The sequence below is a fragment of the Astyanax mexicanus genome, chromosome 20 (genome assembly GCF_023375975.1).
Source record: "Astyanax mexicanus isolate ESR-SI-001 chromosome 20, AstMex3_surface, whole genome shotgun sequence".
NCBI classification, from domain to species: domain Eukaryota; kingdom Metazoa; phylum Chordata; class Actinopteri; order Characiformes; family Acestrorhamphidae; genus Astyanax; species Astyanax mexicanus.
This window is the reverse complement of record NC_064427.1, coordinates 30221406-30240874: the sequence shown is the minus strand read 5'-3', so window position 1 is coordinate 30240874 and position 19469 is coordinate 30221406.

The window sequence follows — 19469 nt, the reverse complement described above, 5'->3', positions numbered from 1 at the left end:
TAATTTCACTCAACTTGATATTACTAGTTCTTCTGACTTAAACACAAAATCACTTTTTAGTTTAACAGCACAGACTTATTACAAGATTTATCAATAAAAGGGTTTTAATAGAGACCTGGGTACAAGTAGAACTTTGAGACAGAGCCGGACCACCACATAGGCAAAAGCCCTCCACCCTGTCCTTTTGGGCATTTCCATGTGTCTTTTTCTGAATCTGCAAGTGTGCTTTTGGGCATCTCCAAGTGTCCTATTGGCATCTCCGAGTGTCCTTTTTAGGGATCTCCAAGTGTCTTTTTGGGCATCTCCAAATACTCTTTTGGGAATCTGCAAGTGTCCTTTTGGGGATATCCAGGTGTCTTTTTTGGCACCTCCGGGTTTCCTTTTGGCATCTCCAAGTGTCCTTTTGAGCATCTCCAAGTGTCATTTTTGGCATCTCCAAGTGTCCTTTTTGGCATCTCCAAGTGTCCTTTTTGGCATCTCCAAGTGTCTTTTTGGGCACCTACAAGTGTCCTTTGGGCATCTCCAAGTGTCCTTTTTGGCATCTCCAAGTGTCCTTTTGGGGATATCCAAGTGTCCTGTTGGGCATCTCCAAGTGTCATTTTTGGCATCTCCAAGTGTCCTTTTTGGCATCTCCAAGTGTCCTTTTTGGCATCTCCAAGTGTCTTTTTGGGCACCTACAAGTGTCCTTTGGGCATCTCCAAGTGTCCTTTTTGGCATCTCCAAGTGTCCTTTTGGGGATCTCCAAGTGTCCTTTGGGGATATCCAAGTGTCTTTTTGGCATCTCAAAGTGTTTTTTAGAGCATCTCCAAATGCCCTTTTGGGTATCTCCAAGTGTCCTTTTGGGCATCTCCAAGTGTCCTTTTGGGCATCTCCAAGTGTCTTTTTTGGGCATCTCCAAGGATCCTTTTGGGGATCTCCATGTGTCCTTTTGGCATCTCCAAGTGTGCTTTTGGGCATCTCCAAGTGTCTTTTTAGGTATCTCAAAGTGTCCTTTTGGGCATCTCCAAATGTCTTTTTGGGCATCTCCGAATGCCCTTTTGGGCATCTTCAAGTGCCCGTTTGGCATCTCCAAGTGTCCTTTTGGGCATCTCCAAGTGTCCTTTTGGGCATCTCCAAATGCCCGTTTGAGTACCTCCAAGTGTCCTTTTGGGGATCTCCATGTGTCCTTTAGGCACCTCCAAGTGTCCTTTTGGGCATCTCCAAGTGTAATTTTTGGCATCTCCAAGTGTCTTTTTGGGCATCTCCGAATGCCCTTTTGGGCATCTTCAAGTGCCCCTTTGGCATCTCCAAGTGTCCTTTTGGGCATCTCCAAATGCCCTTTTGGGTATCTCCAAGTGTCCTTTTGGGGATCTCCATGTGTCTTTTTGGTATCTCCAAGTGTCCTTTTGGGCATCTTCAAGTGTCCGTTTGGCATCTCCAAGTGTCCTTTTGGGCATCTCCAAGTGTCCTTTTGGGCATCTTCAAGTGTCCGTTTGGCATCTCCAAGTGTCCTTTTGGGCATCTCCAAATGCCTTTTTGGGTATCTCCAAGTGTCCTTTTGGGCATCTCCAAGTGTCTTTTTTAGGCACCTCCAAGTGTCCTTTTTGGCATCTCCAAGTGTCTTTTTGGGCATCTCCGAATGCCCTTTTGGGCATCTTCAAGTGCCCGTTTGGCATCTCCAAGTGTCCTTTTGGGCATCTCCAAGTGTCCTTTTGGGCATCTCCAAATGCCCTTTTGGGTATCTCCAAGTGTCCTTTGGGGGATCTCCATGTGTCCTTTTGGCATCTCCAAGTGTCCTTTTGGGCATCTCCAAGTGTCCTTTTTGGCATCTCCAAGTGTCCTTTTGAGCATCTCCAAGTGTCATTTTTGGCATCTCCAAGTGTCCTTTTTGGCATCTCCAAGTGTCCTTTTTGGCATCTCCAAGTGTCTTTTTGGGCACCTACAAGTGTCCTTTGGGCATCTCCAAGTGTCCTTTTTGGCATCTCCAAGTGTCCTTTTGGGGATATCCAAGTGTCCTGTTGGGCATCTCCAAGTGTCTTTTTGGCATCTCCAGATGTCTTTTTTGGCACCTCCGGGTTTCCTTTTGGCATCTCCTAGTGTCTTTTTGGCATCTCCAGATGTCTTTTTTGGCACCTCCGGGTTTCCTTTTGGCATCTCCTAGTGTTCTTTTGGGATCTCCAAGTGTCCTTTTGGGGATCTCCATGTGTCCTTTTGGCATCTCCAAGTGTCCTTTTGGGCATCTCCAAGTGTCCTTTTGGGCATCTCCAAATGCCTTTTTGGGTATCTCCAAGTGTCCTTTTGGGCATCTCCAAGTGTCCTTTTTGGCATCTCCAAGTGTCCTTTTGGGCATCTCCAAGTGTCCTTTTTGGCATCTCCAAGTGTCTTTTTGGGCATCTCCAAGTGTCCTTTGGGCATCTCCAAGTGTCCTTTTTGGCATCTCCAAGTGTCCTTTTGGGCATCTCCAAGTGTCTTTTTTAGGCACCTCCAAGTGTCCTTTTGGGCATCTCCAAGTGTCCTTTTTGGCATCTCCAAGTGTCTTTTTGGGCATCTCCAAGTGTCCTTTGGGCATCTCCAAGTGTCCTTTTTGGCATCTCCAAGTGTCCTTTTTGGGCATATCCAAGTGTCCTGTTGGGCATCTCCAAGTGTCCTGTTGGGCATCTCCAAGTGTCCTTTTTGGCATCTCCAGGTGTCTTTTTTGGCACCTCCGGGTTTTCTTTTGGGCATCTCCAGGTGTCTTTTTTGGCACCTCCGGGTTTCCTTTTGGCATCTCCAAGTGTCCTTTTGGGGATCTCCAAGTGTCCTTTGGGGATATCCAAGTGTCTTTTTGGCATCTCAAAGTGTTTTTTAGAGCATCTCCAAATGCCCTTTTGGGTATCTCCAAGTGTCCTTTTGGGCATCTCCAAGTGTCCTTTTGGGCATCTCCAAGTGTCTTTTTTGGGCATCTCCAATGATCCTTTTGGGGATCTCCATGTGTCCTTTTGGCATCTCCATGTGTCCTTTTGGCATCTCCAAGTGTGCTTTTGGGCATCTTCAAGTGTCCGTTTGGCATCTCCAAGTGTCCTTTTGGGCATCTCCAAATGCCTTTTTGGGTATCTCCAAGTGTCCTTTTGGGCATCTCCAAGTGTCCTTTTTGGCATCTCCAAGTGTCCTTTTGGGCATTTCCAAGTGTCTTTTTTAGGCACCTCCAAGTGTCCTTTTGGGCATCTCCAAGTGTCCTTTTTGGCATCTCCAAGTGTCTTTTTGGGCATCTCCAAGTGTCCTTTGGGCATCTCCAAGTGTCCTTTTTGGCATCTCCAAGTGTCCTTTTTGGGCATATCCAAGTGTCCTGTTGGGCATCTCCAAGTGTCCTGTTGGGCATCTCCAAGTGTCCTTTTTGGCATCTCCAGGTGTCTTTTTTGGCACCTCCGGGTTTCCTTTTGGGCATCTCCAGGTGTCTTTTTTGGCACCTCCGGGTTTCCTTTTGGCATCTCCAAGTGTCCTTTTGGGGATCTCCAAGTGTCCTTTGGGGATATCCAAGTGTCCATTTGGGTATCTCCAAGTGTCCTTTGGGGATATCCAAGTGTCTTTTTGGCATCTCAAAGTGTTTTTTAGAGCATCTCCAAATGCCCTTTTGGGTATCTCCAAGTGTCCTTTTGGGCATCTCCAAGTGTCCTTTTGGGCATCTCCAAGTGTCTTTTATGGGCATCTCCAATGATCCTTTTGGGGATCTCCATGTGTCCTTTTGGCATCTCCATGTGTCCTTTTGGCATCTCCAAGTGTGCTTTTGGGCATCTCCAAGTGTCTTTTTAGGCATCTCAAAGTGTCCTTTTGGGTATCTCCAAGTGTCTTTTTGGGCATCTCCGAATGCCCTTTTGGGCATCTTCAAGTGCCCGTTTGGCATCTCCAAGTGTCCTTTTGGGCATCTCCAAGTGTCCTTTTGGGCATCTCCAAATGCCCTTTTGGGTATCTCCAAGTGTCCTTTTGGGCATCTCCAAGTGTCCTTTTGGCATCTCCAAGTGTCCTTTTTGGGCATCTCCAAGTGTCTTTTTTGGCACCTCCAAGTGTCTTTTTGGGCATCTCCAAATGCCCTCTTGGGGATCTCCAAGGGTCCTTTTTGGCATCTCCAAGTGTCCTTTTGGGCATTTCCAAGTGTTTTTTCGGGCATCTCCAAGTGTCCTTTTGGGCACCTCCAAATGTTATTTTGGGCATCTCCAAGTGTCTTTTTGGGCATCTCCAAATACTCTTTTGGAGATCTCCAAGTGTCCTTTTTGGCATCTCCAAGTGTCCTTTTTGGCATCTCCAAGTGTCCTTTTTGGGCATCTCGAAGTGTCCTTTTGGGCATCTCCAAGTGTCTATTTGGGCATCTCCAAGTGTCCTTTTGGGCATCTCTAAGTGTCCTTTTTGGGCACCTCCAAGTGTCCTTTTTGGGCACCTATAAGTGTCCTTTTGGGCACCTCCAAGTGTCTTTTTGGGCATCTCCAAGTGTCCTTTTGGACATTTCCAAATACCCTTTTGAGCATCTCTAAATGCCCTTTTGGGTATCTCCAAGTGTCCTATTTGGCACCTCCAAGTGTCGTTTTGGGCATCTCCAAATGCCCTTTTGGGTATCTCCAAGTGTCCTTATGGCATCTCCAAGTGTCCTTTTGGGCATCTCCAAGTGTCGTTTTGGGCATCTCCAAATGCCCTTTTGGGAATCTCCAAATCTTGGCTGTATTTTCTCAGTCAGCTTAATCAGACTATGAGATTAGAGTCACCTGGAATGTTTTTCAATTAACAGCTGCGCTGAACTTGTGAAGAGTTAATAAATATAATTTCTTGTCCTCTTAATGTGTTTGAGAGCATCAGTTGTAAAGCTGTGAAAAGGTAGAGTTGATATACACTGAATAACTCTATTTAAGTAATGTTCTAATCTATATTATGGCAAACACTACTCAACTAAATAAAGAAAAATATACTTTAAGAAATGAAGGTTGGAAAATACGAAACATTTCGAGACCTTTTATTCTCAAGCATCCTCAAGTGCAGCTGCAAAGACCATCAAAAACGTTATGATGAAACTGGCTCTCATCAGGATCATCCCAGAAAAGGTCAACCAAGAGCACAATCACCAGAGTTAACAAGCAACCAAGGTAAGAGCCACCTAAATGTTTTATATTGTAATTTGCTTTGTTTAACACTTCCACAATAAACCATAAAGACTTTGAATGAGACAGTGTGTACAAACTTTCAACTGGTACTGTATATACTGTTTAAAATATGTATATAAAAAATAAAATGGTTCCTTGTTCAAGATTCAGAATGAAAAAAAGCAACATAAAATCACTGTAAGGCTGTAAGATAGTCAAAAGCTGTTCATAACCTTTGTCAGTTGCAGTTGATATGCCTAAATTGGTTATAGTATGGGGAAATTGCCTGGTTATTGCTGTCTGGGAAGTGTAATCATTGTATAATACAACAGATATCTAAAAAAACAACACTTCAAAAGTAAGTACAGCTGCAGTTCATACCCCCTCCACCTCTTCTGATCCCACTGCCCTTGATTTCGGTCTACAATTCAATTAATGTGTGCTGTTTTTCTAGTACAGAATGAGTGATCCGGCTGCACCCCGGCAAAAAAAAGTGTAAAACGAAGTAATTACGCATTGCGTTTGAACTTATTTGGGTTATTCCGAGGCCTTTGCCTCCTCCAGCGAAAAGATTTGCTCAGCATTAGCTGGGCCTGCTGGCGGATGCCTGCTAAAGATCAGTGATGTTGGTGAGCTTCTGTAGATATTGGCAATCTTATTATGTTAGACCGCCTCAGGGCCAAGGCTGCCGTGGCACAGGATCAAAACGGGCCTCAGCGTTATTGAAGAAATGCTTTGTCTCCATCAGCAGGATCTGCGAGAAACACGCGTCCGTCTGTCGGAGACAGCACAGCGACCCTACTGTGGAGCTCAGGCGGCGGGCGTGATTTACTGCTGCCTCCTGCTTCAGCACCCAGCGCAAGCAAGATCCCATTAGCATGGCTGCCTCTATTTGCATACCGATTAGAGGGAGAGAGCTCACTGGTCAGAGGATCCAGTCAGAAACGGCTGCGAGGAATTAGCGGCCCTCTGCTATTTAGCGACTCGTGCATACGGAATTCCTTGCGTGTGCACACACACACACACACAGACACAGGATATAGACACACACGCACATCATTTTAATATCTTAGATGATGAGAACAACACTATAGAGAAGGAGTTCATTTACAAAGCTCATGCAAGTCTTCACATTTATGAGCTGTCCAGATGCTTTTATATTCATGTCCAAGATAGTTCTAATAGTTAATCTAATAGAGTAAAACAAAGTGTTGTAATCAAGACCAAGACCGGGATATGTCAAGTCCCAGTCAAGACTGTTAGATACAGGGTTTGTACAGTCATGAAAAACCTGGAAAAACCATCGCTAGCTTTAGTTCTCTCCCCGGTAACATTAGTATTTTAGCTAGCTTGTCACTAAGGTTAGCTAGCCCATCGCTAGCTTTAGTTCTCTCCCCGATAACGTTAGTGTGTTAGTTAACTTGTCACTAAGGTTAGCTAGCTCGTCACTAGCTTTTTTTCTCTCTCCGGTAACATTAGTATTTTAGCTAGCTTGTCAAAAGGTTAACTAGCTTGTCAATAGGGTTAGCTAGCTCATCACTAGTTTTAGTTCTCTCCCCGGTAACAATAGTGTTAGCAAGCTTGTGGCTAAAGTTAGCTAGCTTGTGGTTAATGTTAGCTAGCTCATCACTAGCTTTAGTTCTCTCCCCAGTAACAATAGTGTGTTAGCAAACTTGTTGCTAAGGTTAGCTAACTCAACGTTAAGTTTAGCTAGCTTATCGCTAGCTTTAGTTCTCTCCCCGATAACGTTAGTGTGTTAGTTAACTTGTCACTAAGGTTAGCTAGCTCGTCAACAGCTTTTTTTCTCTCCCCGGTAACAGTAGTGTGTTAGCAAGCTTGTGGCTAAGGTTAGCTAGCTTGTGGTTAATGTTAGCTAGCTCATTGCTAACTTTAGTTCTCTCCCCAGTAACATTAGTGTGTTAGCTAGCTTGTTGCTAAGGTGCTCTCCCCGATAACATTAGTATGTTAGCTCATGTTAGCTCAGTAGTTTGTACTCATCTCTCCTTTTTTTCTAAATGTCTGAAAAAATGTATCGTGGTCCGTGAGCTCTCTGTTATTGAAATGTGGCAAAATTTACATTGTGCTGAGTGATTCTATTTTTGGGAGATCCTGCATGCAAATTCACAAAGATTCACTTAACCAAAGAGTGTAACTTCAGCGAGCCAGTGAAAAAGAGCACATTTAACTTAACATCAGACTATTAAAAAAAAATAAAAAAAAGTTTTCATTGATTAGATACTGAACGGAAATGGGAGTAGCTTGTTTTTCGCTGTAAGCCAATCTGTGTGCAGATTTTAGACACACACAAAAAAAGGACTGATTTGGTCTGAATAAATTGTGGATGTTCAGTAATGATAGAACATGATCTTGAGACAGAGACCAGACTTGAGTACTACAACATTAATAAAAATGTATTATCATTGCTAGTGCTGTCAAAATGTAGTGATTCTATTGTGTGTTCATGTGTTCTTTTTCACTTTGGGAAAATGTTTCACAATAAATTGTGTGTTTAAAAAGAATTTTCACTCACTGAGAAAAGTATAATGCACTTAGAGTTTTGAAAAAGGGAGATCTCAAGTAGATACATAAATCGTTATAGTTGCATACTGTGATCACTAGGAACACAGAATAAAGCTAATGTGCTCTTACAGCTCTACAACACTGAGGCCTGGCAATCAACATATATATTATAATTACTGCACGACTAGGATAAGGTAGCTTTGGGCAACAGACAACACAAAGATGGTAAGTACGGGAGAGGCCACACCCAATATGCAAATATATGGTTTTCAGTTTTGCTTCTCACAAAAAGAAAGAATTATAAAAACGTTGTACATTTTAATTTTGGCATTTAGACTGAAATTTACAAATGTATTTGACGACAGACAATTACAAAGAAACACCCAGTAGTGCATATAATTATATATGAAATTCTTAAGAAACAAGACTGTACTAGATTATTCTTGTAGATAGTACTTAAATACACTTGATTAATTTTTTTTACAGTGTATAGCAACTGAAAAACGCAGAGTAATGCTTTGAATTAGTTGATTTTTTAATTTTAGTTAATTAATGAAATATATGCTTACAATTTACAATAACTATAATATATATTTCCTGATTTAATATATATATATATATATATATATATATTTATATATGAGACCACTTAAAAATGAAAAAAATTGAAACACACTGGAAAATAATCTAAAGGAACTGAAGCTGAATTTTTGCACTAGGAGTGACATAAAGTTATCCAAAAGCAGTGTGTAAGACTGGTGGAGGAGAACATGCCAAGATGCATGAAAACTGTGATTAAAAAGCAGGGTTATTGCTCCAAATATTGATTTCTGAACTCTGTAACACTTTATAATAACTTTCATTAATATACCATTTACGTATGATTAATAACACACACTTTTCACAGTTTAGGAAACTAAAAAGTTGCTATCACATTTTTAAATACTGAACGCATTGGCAACATGAACTGCAATTGTTGAACATTTGTCAGGTTTGAAATTCGTATTTACCAGCAATTTATTAATGTTCAAATTCTGATGAGCTAATAATTTGCTAACATTTTTAATATTAATTTGCATGCTGATAAATAAGTGTCATGTGTGAGCATTTGTTAATATTCAAATTCTGATGAACTACTGCTTTGTTCACATCTACTGATCATTAGTTCAAAATATATTAATAAAAGTTATTATAAAGTGTTACCCTGAACTCTTTAAACTTTATGAATATGAACTTGTTTTCTTTGCATCATTTGAGGTCTGAAAGTTGTGCATATTTTTGTTATTTCAGCCATTTCTTAGCTGTATATATAATTAGTACATGCCTGTTGAGCCTGTTGATATCTAAGGCAAACCGACACTCACTAAACCAAGCTGCATGATTGGCAATTGATCGGTTCGCTATAGATAGATAAAATAGCAATAAAATAGAGATAAAATAAGACCCTTGGTCTTCCCTTCTGGATGTGTTCTCGTGAGTGTGGTCAGTTAGAGTTGGGGTTATTTGTTTGCATGTGCCGGGGTGGGCTCCTTTCAAGCCTCTCCAGGGAGGATGCAGTGTTTTCAGCACGGACGTGACACTCGAGGTCAGCCCGCAGCTCCAAACTGGCCTTTTGATAGCACCTCACAGCCCATAACAGCCCAGGCAGCCAGCAGATCTAGAGCCCTTTCATACCGTCTCACTGCGAGCCTACCCAGAGAATTCAATACACTGCTGTCTACTTCTCCACTGCTGCATCTCACCAGGGAAAATCAGGCAGATTTTTTTTTTTTCAAAGCTTTGTGCTTTGTGAGCATCTTCTTTATACATTCATAACTCACTCTATTGCTTCTCATGAGAAAATTCAGAACTACAGTATCTTCCCAGTCTCCCAACACTTCACTTCAAGGTTACTGATATAAACCGAGTACAGATCACAGGGGCAGAGGATGTTGAGTTTACTCTTTATTTAAAAAAGTAAGTTGCATTATATTTTAATTGTACTAATGGATCATTTATAGTAACAATTGGATTATGAAGCCTTAAAAAATTAATAAATACATAATAAATAATTACTTATTCATTAGGTTAACCCATGTTACATCATCAAATGTTTGTGGTGGTTAAAGGGCCAGAAAGTTATGAAGTCATTTAGTTTTTTAAATGAATCCAGAAAAGTATACTATAAAACACTTTAAAACTAACATTTAACAAGAAAATATTTTACATTTCAGACATTCTTGATAAATATCCAATTATATTTATTATATATTTACAGTATTGAGTAATGGAGTACACAGCAAAAAGTGTAGTGTTCCCAAAGAGTTGATTATATTTCTTTTTAAAGCTCTCACTAATGAAATTAACACTTAGTAACCCCGCCAATAACACTGCACTGACTTACATGTTTTAGTCTTTCAATATTATTAATTTTACTCCCTTTATTGTAAAGCTTATATTGAAAAGAGTAAAAAATGAATTAGAAGAAGATGTATTGCTTTATAAATCAATGTAACTAATTTCTGCTTACTCAGTTGAAGGTTAGCTTCTGTTTTTGTTTCTTAATAAAGAATAAAAGAATAAATTTCCTTTCTGCCAGTCAATTATTCAATAAGTATAATAATAATAATAAGTGTCTACATACCAAAGTACACGGACACATCATGAAAAGTTATAGAATTTGAATATGTACAGTAATTGCACAAATGCGATAAATTCCAATATTTAATTAAACAAATGTTACACCATGTTGTATTTCAATATACCACTAGTTTACGTGCATTGAACAAATTATGAAAATTGCATTCACTCACATTCAGCAAATTATAGAATTCCTATTGATAAATACACAACTGTAAGTTATAACATTTTGATATGTAATTAAATAAAGTTAGTGAAATAATTTGCATATATATTTTTTATTCATAATTACACAAATGTCACAACTAGTGGAATTAAAATGTGATTACACTAAGCAAACAAATTAAGGTATTTCTATTGGTAATTACACAAATTTTCAAGTTTCAGAATTCACATACGTAATTATACAACATTTCTCCCAAATTCCAAACAGAAATATTGTCATTTAGAGTTTTTTTTTTTTTTTTTTTTTTTTGCAGAAAAGGAGAAATTGGAAAAGGAAATGGTCAAATTAACAAAAACAATGCAGAGCTTTCAGACCTCAGATAATGCAAAGAAAATGAGTTCATATTCATAAAGTTTTAAGAGTTCAGAATCAATATTTGGTGAACTGTTTTTAAATCACAGTTATTATGCATCTTGGCATGTTCTCCTCCACCAGTCTTGCACACTGCTTTTGGATAACTTTGTGCCACTCCTGATGCAAAAATTCAAGCAGATCAGCTTGGTTTGATGGCTTGTGATCACAAAAAATCAGTATCCTTAACAGTAAAGCTTTTGCCCAAATCATCCTGAAGAAAGAACACAATCTTGTTAAACAGTTTCACACAGGCTACAGTGCTGTACGTCTGCGGAACAGCCCGAGGACGCCCCAGTGGCTCTGCTGAAACCACTAGCATGCTCTGATTCAGTTCTGAGCGAGCCTTTTGACACAGGGCTGTAACACTGACTGCTCGCCAATGTGTACAATACAGTATATCTTCTCCCTTACTTACTTCCTGCAGACAAAATGAAGAAACGTTATTATAGCTGCAGGCAAAATGAGATAGAGTCATGGCATCACAATATATATAGGCTCATTTTGTAACTGTCAGTTGCATTGAACTCAGAGAGGCAGTAAGATTTATTGAATAGATGCTGGAGATATATGACAAAAGGGAGGCAATATATCCGTTTTTTCCTCTCCCCTTTCTCTCCCTCTCTTCCGCTCTCTCTCTCTTTCTTTTTTTTTCTCATTCTCGTTGCACCATGCTACTTTATCTCACCAGCATGCAAAAGGACATCTGCCAATATGAAGATAAATAAAAAAAGAAAATAAAGAAAAATATCCTACATTAGTCCATATGTGGTTTTATGTGTTAAAAACATCTACAGTTTATTTTGCACAGTGTCACCTGGCATGGCATTATTAAAAGGGACAAGTCTAAAATTGTCATTAACAAAACAGTCCAGGTGGGCAACAGGAGGCAAAGGCACAAAAAAGGGGACATATCAACAGTAGTCAGGCATGTTAGGGCCATTCACAGAGACAGAGAGTAAAAAAAAAAAGACAATGATAAACGTTTTGTAGAGATGGGTGAACTGCAAACAATACTCAGTAATGATCACATAAAAACAGAGGGTTTATACATATAGAGCAAGGAACAGATGAGGGCAATCAGAAATCAGGTGATCTGGGTAAAGAAGTTTGTTGCATTTGGCTATGTTCTTCATTAGGACATAGTGTTACAACTTTTTTGTCATTTGGCATTTTACAAATGATATTTGCAAAACAACTGTGGTGGTGATCATCTATCATGTTGACGTCAGTCACAAACTCTCTCGTTAGAGGATGCAATAAAACCTTTACAGAGTTGTTTGGTCATAATTCTGCTTTATGCTCTATTTTTATCATTCATTTTTTTCACACATATATATATATATATATATATATATATATATATATATATATATATATTTTTTTTTTTTTTTTTTTTAATGCTTGCTTGTTTTCTCCTTGAGAGAATTCATCCCACCACTGCTCACCTCCCTGCCAGCACAGGCTGAGTAAAGCACAGTTCTGCTGAACGTATGATGCAGGCAAGGATGCTTTGTGGAAGCACTGCGCTACACGCCCACAAAGGACATCTGCCCGCATTTATTGCCCATATTACACTCTGGCAGATACAATCTTATTTAAAGTGGAATGCATATGTATTGTGTGGAGGTGTTGTGTCTATAAATTCTATTCTGCCTCAGCGTGAAGCGTAACCACATCAAATTCATGACAACGTTTCCGGAGATTGAGGCCGGAGCACTTCACAGGCACGGCGCCGGCCTTGTGGGCATCACATAAGGGTAGGCCAGCCGTGATGCACGCGGCTATAAAAGCTCGCATGCCCGTCTCTGCAGACAGTGCTTTCTTTTTTTCCAGCGTAACGTCTCTGCACTACAACCACAAATCATGACCGAGTGAGGGGTGAGAGCAAGGTCTCTCTCCTCACGCCTGCAGAGGATTTACCAAAAACGTTGAGGCAGAAACATAAAATTTGTGCTTTTTTAAACTTTTTTTTTTGTCTTATTCAAGTCTGGAAATGCTTTTACTGCTATTTTATTGCACATTCTTACACATCACAGTATGCGGCACAGAAGCTGTGACCCCAAGTGGCTGTCACTAATGCCTTAGTTTTGGTTTCTATGCTTTTTTTTCTCCTTTCACCCTTCTGCACTTGTGTTTCTCTGTTTGTTTACCTTTTCCTTCCGTTCATGTTCCTCCACGTGCCCCTGTCTGTGTTTATTTGTAACTCCGCCCCCTTTTTACCTGTCTTCAGGTGTTTCCCGTTTCCTGTTTGGTCCATGTGTATTTATACTTTGTGTGTTTTTGCTCTCCTTTGTCGGTTCTTGTACTTCTTTTCATCTGTTAGGTTGATGTTTTTTTAGTTCCATGTTCTCAGTGTTTTTTTTGTTTTTCCTGCTCTTTGTTTGTTTTCTTTTTGTTTTGTTTTGTTGTTTAAAAAAATAATCACATTTGCATCCTCTCCAGTGCTACACCCTGACAATAAGAAGAATAATCACTTTTTAATTAATATTTATTTGTATTAAAGGGAAAAAAAAAAAAAAAATTTAGTGCCCCCTAAACCTAATAATTAGTTTTTTTTCCACCCAGCTTTACCGATAACTGGCAACAAGTCTTTCACATTTCTGTGGAGGAATTTTGTTCCACTCTTCTTTACAGAATTGTAATTCAGACACAGACAGATTTTCAAGCTTGTAAACAGCCTGTTTAAGATCATGTCACAGCATCTCAATCAGACTTTGACTAGGTCACTCCAAAACCTTCATTTTGTTTTTTCAGTTTGAGTGATTTGGGTCATTGTCCTGCTACAGAACCCAAGTACTCCTGAGCTTGAACGAACAAGGTCACAAACAGATGGCCGGATATTCTCCTTCAGGATTGTCTGGTGAACAGCAGAATTCCTGGCTCCATTTTTTAGTTAAAACACACATTAAAATATTTACATAATCTCAAATATTTATTTTGTAAACAACACATGGATGGCATGTAATACATTCTTTTTAGTATACTATAGTATATAGTATACTATAGTATATAGTATAGTATAGTGTAATATGTGTTTTAATTAAACATATTTAAATTTCAGGAATTATAATATATTATCATACATTATTTGAGTAATATTTATAAATTATGTAATTGTAATTAGGTAATATTGCATGCAGAAATCAAGTAAAGTTTACTAAAATAAAGGATTGATTTAGCAAAAATAAATAAGGTAAAGTTTAATAAAAGAAAGGATTGACTGAAGTTCACTTATTTACTCTATGTAACATTTAAGACTTAAACCAGAGTTGAAGTTACTTAAATTTATCGGAAATTAAATTTACTTAAAAAAGGCGAATGCAGAAAATTGCGAAACTTTTTTTAAGTAAATTTTACGCATCACTTTTTTCAGTGTACAACAGAACATTGTTAAACAGTTATATTAATTTTACAGCATAAAAATACAGAAATTGCTTACAGTGAGAGTATTATTGATACGTATTTGCTTTTTTACTGTAGTATGGCATTTTTTCTCTTGTTTTACTGTATGTCTTTCTGTGCCAGATGTTTTACAACACTGTTGGGTTGGTATCAAAGAGGGTCTTCGTAAGAGAGCTGAAGGGATTTGAGCAGCAGCAGTGCGTTCGTTGGTCAGGTTTGTTCCAGAGAAACACCCACTCCTCTCTCCTCCCCTCTACCTCTTCTTAACTTTACACCACCACTGTTTTCATAAGATCATTCATTTCCCTTCTTCCTTCCCTCAAATCCCAAAACATTTCAAAGGAGAGGACGATGGAGGACCACTGCAGAAACTTCTCTCGGCCTGACCTCAACAGATTCCTTCAGCTGGACCCCTACATAAAACCCTATGAAGGAGACATTCAGAGAAGGTACAGCCTGGGTTCAGTTGATGATAAAGTAGATGAATTGCTTACTGAATTAATCTGCTCAGCAAATGTGTGTGCATGGTGTTGCATATTACAGGAGGATGTAATTGTTTTTCTTTGCTATTAAATAGGTTAGATAAATTCTAAAATGTATGCATTTTTACACATTATGCATTCTACAGTATATGCAGTATGCATTATTGTTTGTGGGTTTTAATCACAGTTATTAATTGAGTAAATTGGCAAATTTATTACTGTGCTCTGTTATAGTCAGCAAGATAAACTGCATTTTTGGGGTTTGACTCTGAGCCAACTGAAACTTTTGCTACTTTAAAATGACAGTTCTTTAAAAAAGGTATGAAAACAGTTTATGAAAGAGTTGATTAATTAAGCAATAATACACAAGGGGTTAGTGCTATAATGTGTCTTATTGGCACTGCTGTAATGCGTTCGAAGATTAGCACAGCAGTGCCAATATTACACACTATAGCACAAACCTCGAGTATATTATTGCAAATATAACACATTTCCATCATCGCTGTTTATTTAAAGATTTTGAGTTAAACAGAAAAAAAAAAATACAATCAGATTTGCTAAAAACACTCCGCCAGTTAAAATAGTTCCATTGCTGCTCTGTTTGTAGCTGCACTGTAAGCTCTGCATTATCGGCCATTTTAGTCAATATTGTGGAAATCTAAGCGCACTGTAAATAAACCAAAGCGCTTTACTCACCCAAATAAATGTTTTTCAAGAGAGAAATCTGTGTAGATTAAAGTCCAGCACTCATTTTACTGAAAAAAAAAGTTTTTTTTAAGAATTAAAGCGACAAGACCTACGGAATTACAAGAGTCCACCTTACATTTAGCTTAAAGTACCTTATATTAACTAGAAAATATATACACTTAAGCTTTTATTTTAATAATAATAACTCCTAACCTGATATTGGTGGCTGATAATGTGTGTAACAATGCGTATTTTCGAATCACTGGGATTATTAATTTGTGGGACAGTGTCTTTGGCTACACTGCCTGTTGAAGACCGGTGTTGGTGTTCCTGCGCTGTGCCTCTATGGGACCTAGTGCCTCCCAATGGTGTTATTGACATTGCATTTGGTTTGTATTTGGCTTGTAAGCGCTGCATCGTTGTTAGGTTTCCTGTATGTTGCGGAGTAATGGAAGCATGGAGAGCTTCGGTTACAGTGCATTATCGGCTGATAACGTCACTCATAAAACGCCTCTCCGCCAATCACATTGCAGGGTCAGAACTATATACTAACTGTGGTATAATGGTTATTAATTAGGTTGTTCATACTTTGACATTACCTACTTTACTTTTCCGTTTCCATCAGTAAACATTAACATATCTGTTAAATTCTTATTCATTTAATTGCTCAGATTAATTATTTATCCAGTAATCATAATGTGTTGTAGGCTAATGTTGACTGATGGAAAAGACAAAGGAAAAAGACTATCTAGAAAGATCTAATGTTTTAAACATTTTAAATAGACGCGGAGTCACTATTTGGCAAATGACAGGTCGCTTTCTGAGTTGCCCTTTCTGAGTGTGTTGTAACATAATATCAATGTTTTTTTACATTAATTTATTTACAAACGAATTAATAACCATTAATAAACTCTTAAATTAAAGAAACTCTACATAAAGCAGCCTTTTTTATTTTAAAGTACTTTAGATATTCAGAAAAAGGCAAAACTCTGATTGGATTTGGACAGGTTCACTACTGTAGCAGCAAAAATCAAAGCATGCTGCTACCACCACCATGCTTAGCAGTTGGTAAAACATGTACAGCAGATAGTAGGCAGCTTCAAGCTCATGATACGTGATAATCCAAGCCTTCTTTATGAGCTTGGCTCAAAATAGTCCGAATAACCGACTTGCATTTAACCCTTGTGTGGTGTTCGGGTCTGTGGGACCCGTTTTCATTTTTCATCAAATGATACAAAAAAAATATATATTTTTTCTAACTCCAACTCATTGGCATTGGCTTATTTTTTGTGAAAAACATATATCAAAACACATTTTTGATAAACACACACTGGCCCCCCCCCAGGTCCCCCCCCCCCCCTCCCCCCCCCCCCCGGCACACACATTTATATTACATACAGTATGTTTGGCCAAGGGCTAATAAACATTGCTTTATTTGTAAATTTGAAACTAAACAAATTTTCTACTCATATCTTGAGTTAAATTCATTTTCTTTTACATTGCCCAAAAGCCTGGGAAATGTCTCTTTTTATGTCTTATAATCAGACCACACCTGTACTCATTTACACACCTGCCTTAGACGTAATTTTTTCCCAATCTAATTGACACGATTAGCATGGCTTCACAGTAACAGAATGTAATCTTCTTCCTGGAGATAATGAGAAACACTGTTTACTGTGCATTATGCACTAGAGCTATGAACAAGGAAACAGTTGTGCCTGAATCTCAGGAGGAAAACAGATTGTCATTTTCTACGCACCTGCTAATTCAAGGTGATCCTTTTTTTCATTCGTCAGTGTTGATTTAGTCCCAGATGTAACTATTGAAAAATGGATGACATGGAGATTAAACACTGATGTTCTATGTTGATAAGATTGTTGGGCACAGCAGCAGATTTTTCCCAAGTGGAGGAAACAAGGCGCAGCGTGTTTTGAAAAGCAATCAGTTAGTAATGGGCTGTTGACTTGACTCCTTAAACTCAAGGGTTATTATTCAGTTGTTAATTTTTTACGCTGATTATTCACTGCTATGAATTTTTCAGCTATGAAACTAATATGCAAATCGTGGAGGAGATGGAGTTTGACTTACTTCCGTAATGTTTATGGGGTGGATGCAAATGGACTTCATTTCTGTTATAACAGAAAAAAAAATAATGTGGGGATTTCTTATGAGAAATACATAATTTAACTGTAAATATCCCAGAGGCAAAAAAATAAATAAATATCCACATACTTAAAAACTCCTAAAACTGGACATTGGTTTGATGAACAGTTCTAGGAAAAGCCTTTAATCAGTATAGAAGTTAGAGCTTATCAGCACTTTGGGCCTAGCATGGCATGTTAGACGTGCAGTTAAGTAAGTCATGCTGGCCAAGGTTGTAGGTTCAAGTCCCACCTGAGATAAAGGCTGTTGGGCATTGCTCCAGGTTGAATCTTAGAAATGAATCTTATAAATTTGCCAATATTGCAAATGACGAGCACTGTATTATATATTTTGTGTATAGCTTAGTGGCTTACACCACAGCTGTACAAACTCAACCAGAGCACCGTGCTATTTTAAAATAGGCAAGACTCACAGTTCTATATATAAACTATACATAAACTATAAGTTACAGCAAAGGTCAGTGTTTGCTTCTGTGTTCAATCTACATCTCTGGAAAAAATTAAGAGACCACTTAAAAATGATGAGTTCTTTGTTTTTACCAAATTGAAAACCCCTGGAATATAATCAGAAAAAAGTTGGATGATCACAAGCCATCAAACCAAGCTGAGCTGCTTAAATTTTTCACACTAGAAGTGGCATAAAGTTATCCAAAAGCAGTGTGTAAGACTGGTGGAGGAGAACATGCCAAGATGCATGAAACCTATGATTAAAAACCAGGGTTATTGCACCGAATATTGATTTCTAAACTCTTAAAACTTTATGAATATGAATTTGTTTTATTTGCATTATTTTTTAGGACTGAAAGCTCTGCATCTTTTTTTTGTTATTTTAGCCAAAACACTGTATAAGAGCGTGACTGCCACTGTAGCAGAGTAGTAACTTCTTTCTAAAGCCTTCAGCACTAAAGCCAGGCAAACAAATTTTAATCTATCTTTTATGTTGGCAGATAGAGGAAGGTAGCCTGGGGGAAACAATGTACAGTGAAGGTAAAAGGGGGGGTGGGGGGGGGGGGGGGCACACATGATGCAAGTTAATGGTCCTAGGAGCCAATAGGAAATGTGAGAGATTCACTTATTAAGTTTGCAGTGCCCGAACATAAGTCATGACCATACCTGAAAAGGCACTGTTAAACCGTAAACTGTTAGTTGCCAATGAACTTAGTTGTGGGCGTGGCCATGCCAGATCATACCTTGCGTGCAGATGTTTGAGAACAAATGAATCCTAGCTGGCCACCAACGTCAATAAATGTTAATTTTAGGTTTATTTATTGGTCATGACATCAGATGACAAAAAATTTACGTCAGGATAACATCTAATACTCAAATCTCATTTATTTGGGTTAAAAAAAAAAAACATATTCTTTATGTAAAACCATTTTATCAGTGCTCTTTTTTGTGGATGGTTATACGGATTCTCACATTGAAATTTGATTTATTGCATAGTCTCAACACTGCAGAAGGTCTTGCTTAGTAAGTGAAAGTCCTGGACGTGTGGGGGGAAAGTACTGCATGCTGCTGGGGTGCAAGCGGCTAACTCTAGCTGCCATGACTCGCAGGCAGCTTTCCTGATTATTAATGCTCATATGGATAAGCTGGCGGAGGGCAGGCAGACGGGCCCTGTCGCTGGGTCTGATGGACGGAGAGCTGCTAATTGGACGGAGCTGGTGGAAGCATGGCGCGATAGCTGTCTTCAGGACAGGACTGGGGCTTGGCAGCTCTCCTCTGTGCCACCAGCTAGTCGTCATACCTTGTTAAAATTCACTTTAATGTCTGGAGCCTGCTGCTTCCTTCATCCCACACACACACACACACACACACACACACACACACTCATGCACAACTCCGAAACGGCACTTGGATAGGTGTGTATGAGGCTGCGAGGCGAGGTGTGAATGTAAAGTCAGGAGAAAATTGTCACATGGGAACCCTTGGG